The sequence below is a fragment of the Callorhinus ursinus genome, unplaced genomic scaffold (genome assembly GCF_003265705.2).
Source record: "Callorhinus ursinus isolate GAN/ISIS: 27379988/994484 unplaced genomic scaffold, GSC_fseal_2.0 scaffold3, whole genome shotgun sequence".
In the NCBI taxonomy this organism is placed as follows: domain Eukaryota; kingdom Metazoa; phylum Chordata; class Mammalia; order Carnivora; family Otariidae; genus Callorhinus; species Callorhinus ursinus.
Window position 1 is genome coordinate 6,331,980 of NW_027397065.1, and position 11,685 is coordinate 6,343,664.

Consider the following 11,685-nt stretch of genomic DNA (forward strand, 5'->3'; position numbering starts at 1 on the left):
TGTGTTGTTCTTTGTCGAATTACGTGTTGTTTTAGCATAGTAGTAAGTCCTTCCTGAGAGGGTCCACTGTGATCCCCAAGGAGGCAGGAAGCAATGAAAAGTGTAACCATTGCAACCAAAGAAAACTGTCCTTGTTGTCTCTCCCAGCCATGTGCTTTCCAAGCTTTCTTATAAAGGTGTCAAATAGCAAGCTTTGAAGTTATGGTGTCTTCTGTCAGTAGAACTGATTCTACCAATTCACTGCACTCTCCTTTCTTCAAATGCATAGAATATTAATTTGCATCAGGCTCCTTTTTAGCCTAAAAAAATTCCAATGCCACAACAATCTCACTCATCAATGTTTCAAATTCTGGGAAAAGCGTTCTTGTTATTACTTGACATATATGCAACACTTAATGTCTGTTCTTTAACTGCTGTTTATTTGCTCTTTGCATTTCAAATGAATTGTGACATTTTCTTTTCCACTGTCTTAGTAATAATATTCCAAATGCATTGTGGGGAAAACAGTCATCTCTATAAGACAACAGAAAAATTCCAATTCTCATTGTATAAATGGAAATTCAAAATGAGGCTAATAGATATATTTGAGTAGATAATAAAAAATCATTCATTCAGTCAATGCATTTATTAAGTCCCAATTATTTGCTAGTGACTGGGGATATAAAGATGAATATGATACAGTCCCTGCTCCCAAGAGGCTTACAACAGAGTAGAAGGACATGGACATATAAAAGAGTAAGGACACCAAAGTATTTCATGAACTATGATGGTAATATGTGTGGGGAGAGAGGAAAGACTTTACAATTCTGCCATAACAGGATTCATAGGAAAAGCATCTTCTCAAAGCTTTGTGTTATCAAGGAAAACAAAGCAGATTTTCAGCGTAGTCCTCATCCTTTTATTGAATAGTTTCACACTATTTTTTCAAAATGTGTGTTGCAGTGTTTGGTCCCAGGTCCTCTTTGCAACTTTGTTTGCTTGTCACTGATGCCTTTATGAATGTGAAAAAAAGCCATGCACTCACTCTTTAGAAGAATGAACATATAAACATACAAAAACATTTAGTGCATTACTAAAACTGGTTCACAAGATAGCATCCTCCCATTTCACACAATTTAATAATATGATCTCCATTTACTATCAATATGCTAATACCCAAATTTATACTTCTAGCTAAGACCTGTTTGCCCTGTATACCAGACTCATACATCCATGTCCACTGTTCACTGGCCTCCTCTTACATGTCCTTCTGCCACCTAAAACCCAACATGTCCAAAACTTATCTTCTTTCCCTAAACCCGTGCCTCCTCTGTTCTGCATCTTAGGACATGACATCATGATCCTCGCCAGACTTCTTTTAGTCTCCCCCCCGCCTTCCCCCCACATTCATCACAAGAAGTATGAATTCTAGCTTCAAAATCTCTCTCCAACATTGCCATTTCTCCAAAACCCAATGAAGACCAGCCTAACCCAGGCCCACTAATTTCTCTCTTGCTCTACTGCAACCACCTATGACCTACCACCAGCTTTCTTTTTCTACAACGTATTCTCTGTGTCCATGCAAATACAAATTGGATCGTGTCACTTCCCTCATCCTTCTATTCATAATTAGACCTATTCTCAAACCTGGCTTATGGTTAGAAGACAGCTGATACAAAGAATGTTTAACTGGCTCTCTGTAATCCCCAAATCATCCACTCAAAGGACATGGATCTACCACCTTCGGATCTCATCCCAATTTCCTCCTCCTATGATAGGGGTTGTATTAACACCTGCCTTTCCCAGGATTTTATGAAAAAATGAGGCAGTAACAATTCTAACAACTTCCATTTGCATAGTGCTTTACAATTTACGAGATGCTTTCATATGTTTTGTTACAATAAATGTGAGAATACTTTGAAACACTGAAACTACAAGATAAATAGAACGCTTTTTTATTTTCCATAGAATATTTCATATATGAAAGCCACTGAGAATCAAGGTGATAGGACAGGAGATGAAGCTAACGTTTCTGCAGTTTGACCCTCAGAGTAAGCTCTTTCCAGCTGTCAGCAGGCTGCCCTGTGTGCAGTTGGAGGTCTTCCCAGAGAGCCACAGCCCCTCCCATCCATAGATGGGCTGGGTAATTTTAGCGTCTAGACTGCCTACACTGGCCCTTGAAAGTCACATTTAGTAGAATCTTTAAAAAGCATCCTCTTTGTTCAGAAACTATTCCATCTGGAATATGATCTCTCTGTGACTTCGCACTACTTGTGGAAGTAATTTTATCTTTTAGTAGAAAGCCTGCAATAATATTATGTCCTTGGAGGAAAGTGGGAAGGGAAAAAATTCCATATCACAGAGAGTGACTCAAAAAAATACAAAAAATTAATATAACAAAACCTTTAGAAAAGGCATAGAAATGTATATCTAAAACTGCTCTTTTCCTTTTTTTTTTTTAAGGTTTTACTGTCTTTTATGGGAGATTTTGAAAAGACTGAGGGAAAAGTCTTTCAGCTTCTCTCTAAGCTACTTCAAGCTGGCTGTTTAGAGAAGACAGACTTTGTAATGGGAAAATATGGGTCTGGGGTAGTTTAATCCTCCCCTTCCTCCACAAAGTGTGACCACAGCTTCCTATTTGATCTGAAAGCCTGGGCAGAGGAAAAAGCAATGGCTCAGGAAGGCATGAAAAGTTCTTGAAGGCAATTTGTACCCATGTCTATGAAAAGAGATTCATGTCACCACCAAGAAAGATTGACAGGGCCTTTGCACTGGAAACAGAAGTGCTGCGAGTAGACTCACTGAGTGTTGTAATGCAGTGAGTCCAGGCTCCACTGACATCCACAAAACTGTCCTGGTATGTAGACAGAGGTATGACCACTTCCATGAGGCTAATACTGGCAGTTCCAGGGTCATCAAGGGGGTAAGTAGAAGGTCTTTTTGACTCTGGACTCACAGTCACAAAGATGTCAAATTTAGACTTTTGACATTATTTCCAAATGAGGTCACACATGCAGCTGCAAAGCCGTACTGACAGGATTGAAAGAGGTTCATTGTGTCCTTTTAAACTTATGCACTGCCACTGAGACATCACTGTTGACAGCACAAATCAAAGCCCCTGCATTTTTCACCTGACTTACTGTGGGAGCCACTGAAACGGTCTTCCTGCTTCCACTCTTGCACCCCCTACCCCTAATTCTCCAAAAAGCAGCCAGAGTGATGTCTTTTCAGAGTGATTCTTTTTAATGCTAATGTCATAATAACCCTGATTGCAATCTTCCAATGCCTTCCCATCAAACCCAGAATAAATTCTAAGTCCTGAGTATAGCCTGTATGACCTTATGTGATATGAACTGCAGCTGCCTCCCCTACTTCATTTTAATTGACTTTATTGCACTCCAAGCCGACTGACCTCCCTGCTATTGCTGGCACATGACAGCATGTCGTCCATCTCAGGGCCTTTGCACTTGCTGATCCCTTGCTTGGAAAACTCTTTCCCCAGATATTTTATTGTTTCTTCCTTTCATTTATATCTTTTTTCAAAAGTAATTTCTTCAGAAAGATGTTCTTTGGACGCCCTATTTAAAAGAATACCTCTGTCACTCTCTATCCTTTGAGGATGCCTTAATTTTCTTACACCCACACACACACATTTATTTTGCTTATTTGCTTTTTGTCTTCTTCAAAGGCTAAGATCAAGTGAAGAATATAAGCCCATGAAGGTTCATATTGAAAACAAAACTGCCAGTAATTTTGCCAGCAAAAGATGGGTTTATTCAAGAATAGCAGAGAATTGCAATTCAGGACAAGCAAACTACAGCAAAACCATAGGAAAGTCCAGAGAGGAAAACACTCTTTTACAGGGGAAAGGAGAAGGGGGGCAGGGCTGTTATAGCAAAAAGTCTATTGAAGTGAACTGGGAGTTCTAAGTATAGTGGCTTCTCATTGGTTGATCTGTAACTGTCTCTCATTGGCTGGGCTGTTGCCAGGGGAGGCAGGGATCTTCTTTCCTCCTGCTGGGATAGTAAAGTAGTATCCACATACAAGGTCCCTCTCTTCCTGTTGGGTCTCCCAACTGTTGAAGCATGGAAGGGCATGAGAACTCCCCCTGCCTGCCTCCTGACTCCATTCTAAGTAAGGTTTCCTTTTATTAATTTTCACATATCCCCCTTTTGATCAAGATCTTTCTTTGAAAGCATCACTAATCAACAGCCAGGTTTCTTTTTATTTAGTGGTTTGTCCCTCAGTAACAAGAAGGACCTTTTGTAGTTATCATGTCCTACATCAGAGGGAGAGTGCATAGCAGCTGGAAACCAATGAAGGCTACATGTGAGTAACAAGGAAGATTAGGAGGGAGAAATTTTCACGTACTCCCCACCTGAAGCCCGTATCTTCCCAAGATCGTAAATGTTGGAGATCATCTCAAAGCACGGAGCCAGCATTACTTTACTGGGTACATCATTAAAAAAAAAAAAAAAGTTCGACAGTCAACAAAATACAAAACTTAAAATAATTATACAAAACAGAAGGAACATAACAATTCCAAGTTGTATGATGGTTCTAAGTCAGGGCTCTATGGCTGAAAGTAGCCAACTGAAATATTTATTGGCATTTATTCCAACTTAGAGAAGAAAGGTTCTCCTTATAAAGGCAAACCTAGAGTCATTATGTCTCCTGAAGTCTCCACTTAAAGCAACCATGAAAGCAGACTAGTGAATGCTGACAGGAGCTCACTGAAAGAATTAACCGAGTCCTTTTCGGAAGATACAGTTTAAATATAAAGATGAAGCAATAGCTGATGAACTTTTTGCAAAACAGCAAAACCTCAAAGATGTTTTAAAACAGTATTACCTCAAAGAACTGTTTGGAACCAAATGTGTTACTGATCATACACCCTGTAAGGCTGCAAATTCAGAGACCATGAATGTGGAGAAGAATACAAAGTCACTTAATAGTTCAGATGAAAGAAGATTTTTGTGAATTCTGAACCCTCTAAACCTTCAGAAAAAAAACAAGTGAAAATTACCTTCTCCCAGGATCACAATGAGGCTGTTTCTGAAAAGCCATAATCAAAAGGTTTCCCCTTTTCACAAGGGCCTGGGGAATGCAGACAAAGACATGGTTTTTCCACAGAAAAGAGAAAAGAAACAACAGCAAGAAAAAGATACACAGACCTGGTCTGAACATCTCAGGAAAGCCATCTCAGCAGATGTCACCTGCTTCAATTCCAGGAAGTCTTTACTTTCAGGTCACCAGATGGCATGCAGGTCGGGTTCAATACTATCTTTAGATGCCTCGTGTGAATCCAAGAGTCTGTTCCCTGGAGTTTGGTGGCACAAAGACTAGTTAGCAGTTCCTCATGAGGCCTTCCCAGAGAGGCTGAAGAGTCTTTCTGGAGAGGTCTTTTCCAATAGATGAAATCTCCTTATGGCTTAAGGTCATCATCTCCTCAGGGGACAATGGGAAAAGATTGCTTTATCAAATCATTTTTAATAGAAGCAATTAGGCTTTTACAATATTGAGGTATATCTCCTTTTATTAACTGTGGATCAGAAGAGGCAGGGGCTCGGTACATTGGACATCCTGTGACTATCTCAAAGGGTAACAGTCTCAGTTCCCAAGGGGGTAGATCTGAGATTTAGAAGGACCAAAGGTTACGCTTTCAGCCCAAGCTATTTGGAAGGTCTCTACAAATTTTGCCAATTGAGTCTTAATAGTGCTGTTAATGAGTGCAACAAGCCCGGACAATTGAGGATGGGATGCACAATGAAAGTGTTGTAAAAACTGGGCAAACAGCACACACTTGAAGCATCTGACCGGTATATGGGGTTCCCTGCTCACTATGAAGTTCAAGAGGGTTCCCTAGGTAGGGGTAATCTTTTCTAATAGAAATATTGGCCTGTCTATAGGAGAAAGCTTTGCTGCAGTGAGAAAACACAGAAATCATGACTATGTTTTATTTATAGCCATGAGATGGGGAAGCTGCATGAAATCCATTTGTACAAACAGGTTTCCCTGGATTATACTTTTGACAGGTGGGACAAGTGATATCACCATTTTTGAGGCCCAATTAACTTTTTCTCACCAATATTGGTTCATGAATGCTATCATTTTGTCAGTAGACCAACAGTTTAATGTATGTATAGTTTTAAGTAGTAGGAATTTTAGGATTTCTGGTAGGGTCAGATTGCTATTTGGTCCAAATTGGTGTTTTCTTTCAATCAAGTCAATAATTATCAGATTTCCATGTTGTCTTTCCTTCTCTGGGGCCAATTATTGGGTGTCCTTGTCAATTTTTCCAAAATTTGTAACTTGGGAGAATATCCCTTTGGAGCATGACAGAGGTTTGGCTATAGGTCTTCTTGTGAGAAGCATTTTTGGTGGAAGTATCAGCAAGGTGGATTACTTTGATCCCCAGGGAGTCAAGTCTGGAATGCCCAGAAAGTTTAATAATAGCCAAAGTGGCTGGCAAAAGTACAGCATCATAAATTTTGAACATCAGAGCCATTTTTAAAATTATTCTCGTTGGAGGTAAGAATACCTTGTTGTTTCCATAATATTCCAAAGTCATGAGCTACCCAAAAGGCATACCAACTATCAGTGTATGTGTTTGTGGTTTCTCCCTTGGCTAAAGTTTTACTCAAGCCTGAGTAAGAGCGTATAACTCAGCCTGTGGGGCTGAAGGAGCTGGTTCTGGCAACTGGTGCTGCCTCAATGACTTTAAAGGGAGTTGCAACAGCATACCCAGAACCAAATTTGCAATTTTCATCCTTTAAATAAGAACCCATCAGCAAACCATGAAAAATGTGCATTGGTGAGAGGAGTTTCCTTTAAATTGTCATAGGGACTCAAAAGGCAATCTGTCAGTTTTAAAGAGTCATGAGGGGTTTCATGTGGGTCCAAATGTAGCCCTTATTTCAAGATCAGATGCCCTAAGTATTTAACGTGAGCTTGAGCAAACTGCAAATTTTCTTTGGAGACTTTATGTTCCTTTAAAGCCAGAAGTTTTAACAGGTGGATGCTGTCTTCTTGTGAAGAGGTTTGAGAAGAGCAGAGAAGCTGCTCTTCTAAATCATCTATGTAACAAGGTAGAACCTGCAGAAAACTACCACCCAAATCAGGTTTTAAAGTTTGTAAAAAGTAAGTACTCTCTGTGAAACCCGTGGGCATTACTTACCGTGCAGTATTTCTACTCTTCCGAGTGAAAGCAAAAAGATATTGGTTATCCTTATCAACTGGAACACTAAAAATAATACTACGTAGGGGCACCTGGGTGGCTCAGTCGTTAGGCACCCACCTTCGGCTCAGGTCATGATCCTGGGGTCCTGGGATCGAGCCCCACATCGGGCTCCCTGCTCTGTGGAAAGCCTGTTTCTCCCTCTCCCCCTGCCTGTGTTCCCTCTCAAGCCGTGTATCTCTCTGTCAAATAAATAAATAAAATCTTTTAAGAAAATATACTATGTAGATCAATTAGTCAAAAATTTGCTTTCAGTGGGAATGGATGTTAGTAGCACACGTGGGTTAGGAATAACAGGGTGCCAAAGTATAACAGAGTTATTCATTGCCAGAGGTCCTGGACAAACCATCCTCAGCCGTTGTTTTCTCACAGGTAAAATGGGGTGTTACAGAGACTAGTGCAGGGGATGAGACCCTGAGCCTTTTAATCTTCTATTATGAACTGAAGGGCTTCTTTACTTATAGGGCATTGATTAATTATGGGAAGAGTGTTGAGAGATCTATCTGAATCTTGATGGGAGGTGCACTGAGGATTCTGCCATTATCAATTGAGAATTTTGCCTATGAAGAGGATGGTAGCTGGTCAACAGGAACAAATAATCAGTGTCCCCAGACTCCACTATCTAGTGCCATCAGAGACAGAATGAATAGAAGATGTCAAATGGTCATTTAATTCCTCTGGCTGGCTATTTTGATTACTGTTGTCAAATTCTAGAATTACTTCCCCCTTTTGGAAGAAATCCTGGCCCAATAAATGAACAGTGGTGGAGTAATTAAGGAGAAAAGCCATGAGTAGCTCTCAAAGGGCCTAGACAAGAAGGGAATAGGTTCAGAGACAGGAACCTGTTGAGGTTTATATTAGAGACCCCAACTATCCGAAGTGTTTTCGCACTGAGGCAGGGGCTGCTTTATAGCAGTGGGGCTAAGCACCCAGACTAGAACTCCAGTGTCAATACAGAGAGATTAATTCCTAGTCTAGAGAGTGGGTTTGCCAAGCTGCTTAAGAGGGAGAATTGAGAAGAGTCCCTGTTGTTCCTCAGAGCCCTGTCACTGGGAATTAGGACATTGGAAAAATTGGCTAGAGGGTTGATGGTGCCTGAGGTACTTAAATTTTTAAGATTTTTTTTTTAATGCCTTCTTTGCTATAATACCCCAAACCAGAAGGGTTTTGGTTTTGTTTAGGGGCCTTCACTTGCTGGAGTTGAGAACAGAACTTTAGCAGTCTTTCTTTTGGATGACTTATCTAGGATGCCAGCAAACTGGTTTTCCCTATTAACCATGTCTGCAATGGGCAGTTGCACATTCCATCCAGGTCTTTTTATATTTTATTTTATTTTATTTTATTTTATTTTATTTTATTTTATTTTATTTTATTTTATTTTATTTTATTTTATTCCATCCTGGTCCTTTTAATTAAAAGAGAAAACTCCTGGTTCAGTCCATTAATAAACACAGAATTTAAAGCTACCCAGGTGGATTCAACATTAAAGAAAGACCAGAAATTTTTTTAAAGACAATTTGGAGTTGATTGTAATAATTGTAATAATTATGAGCAGACTCATCAGGCTTTTGTGTGCAAGCCTGAATTTTGTTCCAATCAACAGACTTAAGAAAAGCTACTCTGATGCTTGGTGGAGATTTCCAACGAGGTTTCTAGCCTCTGCCAAAATTACGGGGCTAGGGCTGCCTGGGTGGCTCAGTTGGTTAAGCATCCGATTCTTGGTTTCAGCTCAGATCATGATCTCATCGGCCCTGAGGTCGAGCTCTGCCTAGGGCTCTGCATCTGTCAGAGTCTGCTTAAAGATTCTGTCCCTCTGCCCTTCTCCCCACCCGTGCACCCATGCTCACTCTCTGGCTCTCAGATAAATAATCTTAAAAAAAAGTTAGGGTTCTGTTTCTCTAAATCCTTTTCAGAATGTTCCCATTGGGCTAACTTCATCCAGTGTTTAGCCTGGTACTCACCATAAGCACATAGACTAATTGATATACATTTGAGAAACCAGGTTAAGTTTGAACAACTATGTTAAATTCTTCAGCAAAGTAATGGGGGCCCTCAGCCACGTTAGGAAACTCTTTAATGATGGCTTGCAATTTGGCCTTAGTCCAAGGAACATAAGAAACTTGGGTTTTATCAAGATCCTCAGAACACTTAACTTTAAAGGCGCAGGTTGTAATGGGTTTAGGAGAGAAGGCCACAAAGGGAGTTTCAGAGGAAAGGGGTAACTTGACAAAAGGATTGAAATGAGGGCCTGGAAGGGCGGGGGGTGGTGCTGGGGTGGGTGGCATACAGAGGAGATGGGGAAATGCAGAGAGAATAGAAAAAGATGACACCAAAGGTGGGGCCTGAGCACAAGGTGGCTGCCGCAGGTTCGCAGGCAAATGAGATGGGGGAGAGGGATAGGAGGCCTCAGAAGCCATTGTGACTTCTTTCAGTTGTTTACCTCAGTTAATTTAGAAATAGTATTTTGCAAAAAGTCAAACTTAGAATCCTAAAAACATCTGGAAGTTTCAAAGTACCATTTAAAATAGGCATCCCATTCAGGTTTTTTGTTTTGAAGCTGCAGCCTTTTAATTTTGTATGAACAAGTTTGGAGATATGGAAAATTTCCCCATAATGACCACTGAGGTTCTCAATTACTTTTGGTTAAATCAGTCCACTTAGTTATCAGTATGCATATGGAAGGGCCATACTTTTTAAACATAAAATAGGCCAGAGTCCCAGTAGGAAGGGGTGCTCTCCAATCATTTTGACTTTTTGGAGGTTTTTCTCTAGAACAAAGAGAAAAATTCCAAAAACAGTACAGTTCCTACAGGAATTGCCTGGTTCCAGAAGGACTCAGACGAAGGGCCAGCATAGTTCCAGTCGAAACAGTCCAGCTCTGAAAAGTAATCAGACTGAAGGCCAAAGGAGTACTCTCAGACATTAAAAAAAAAAAAAAAAAAAGTCTTAAAACAGATATCGAATAAAGCCCGGAGAGCTCAGACATAAAATGTGGAGCTCAAATTCCAGGATAAAACTTACCCTCAAACCCCAGGGCCAGCAAGAAAGTAGTGAGCGTGAGTACCAGCACCTGGTTACTCACCAGGCCCAGAATCCGTTGGGGGTCTTCTCTGTATCCCACCTCTGATCACCAACTACCGTTAACCTTAAAAATAAAACTAACAATTATTTTACCAGCAAAACATGGATTTATACAAGACTAGCAGAGAACTACAAAGTACAGGAAAACCATAACCGCAAGGTAAGAGAACAAAGGACGGGAACAGAACTCTCTTTTATAGGGGAAAGGGGACGTTAGCAGGGCTGTTATAAGCAAAATGTCTATTGGAGTAAAGTGGGAAGTCTAAGTATAGTGGCTTCTTATTGGCTGAGCTGTAACTGTCTCTCATTGGCTGGGCGGTTGCCAGGGGAGGTAGAAATCCTCCTTCCTCCTCTCTCCTCCGGGAGAGTGAAATAGTATCCACGAGTAAGGTCCCCTCTCTTCCTGTTGGGTCTGCAATTGTGGAAGAGTGGTAGGTGGTGAGAGTTCCCCCTGCCTGTCTGCCAAGTCCATTCTAAATGAGATTTCCTTTTATTAATTTTCACAAAGCCAGAAACTTCGGCTTTTTCACTGTTGTATCTCTGGTGTTGAGAACAAGAGTCCCTGGGAACAGAAGGTGCTCAATAAATATTTGGTGTCTTAATGAATGAATGGTCGTTGGATCATGCTGTCTATGATGAACAGAGAATTGATTTATTTATTGCTTATGTTTTGAAATAAAATCATTAAACTGCTAAATATGCATGCTGGAATATGGCAGCTTAGGGAGAGCTGCACCTTTTCAGCCCCATCCCCAGCTTCCTGTCCTGTCCTCCCACACTGCAAGGGGCCTCATGCATATGTCTGGCACAGTTCATCTGCAAGTCCAAGCCCCAGTCACACTGCTTTCACCCAGCCGCCCCTCATAGCAAACTGCTACCTTCTGGAAACTTCTTTAGTGTAGGGTGTGTACACCAGCAGCAAGGTTTCCTCAAGGGGAGGAGACCCCGGAATTAGGCTACATAACACTGGAAGTGAGCACAGGCTATTTGGATGGGGACTTCTGGAGTTCTGAGTACCTCAAGCACGGTCTCTAAGGGAGAACGTGGGCTGTATGTGGACATGTCCTCTGGCACAGGAAAGGTGTGGCTGAAGGACAATAACAGGAGGACTCTTTAAAGTTATCTAGCCACTAGCCACTTGTGGCTGTTTAAATTAAAATTTGAATTAATAAAAATTTAGTGAAATTAATTATTTAATTCCTCAGTTATGCTAGTTACATTTCAAACATTTAATAGCCACATGTAGTTACCATATTACACACCACGCAGATATAGAGCCTTTTCATCATCCCAGAAATTTCAAGTGGACAGCACGGCACTAAAGCACAGGGCCTTGAAGCCTCTCATCCAGGTTTAATTGAAGTACTCCATAAACTTTGTTAAATATC

The 11,685-nt window shown here is 40.7% G+C and overlaps 1 long non-coding RNA gene across 4 annotated transcripts in view; it reads right to left on the minus strand.

The window, feature by feature from the left end:
* Positions 1-10,499, minus strand: part of LOC141371341 (uncharacterized) — a 62,425-nt gene extending 51,926 nt beyond the window's left edge. For 3 of the 4 annotated variants that reach the window (XR_012376228.1, XR_012376227.1, XR_012376230.1), the window contains exons 1-2: positions 10,238-10,499; positions 5,154-5,424 (exon numbers count right to left, since the gene is read on the minus strand). This is a non-coding gene — a long non-coding RNA (uncharacterized lncRNA). Of the gene's footprint in view, positions 1-5,153; positions 5,428-10,237 lie in introns of all 4 variants that reach the window. The other variant, XR_012376229.1, reaches the window with a different exon arrangement.
* Positions 10,500-11,685: the final 1,186 nt, after the last annotated feature.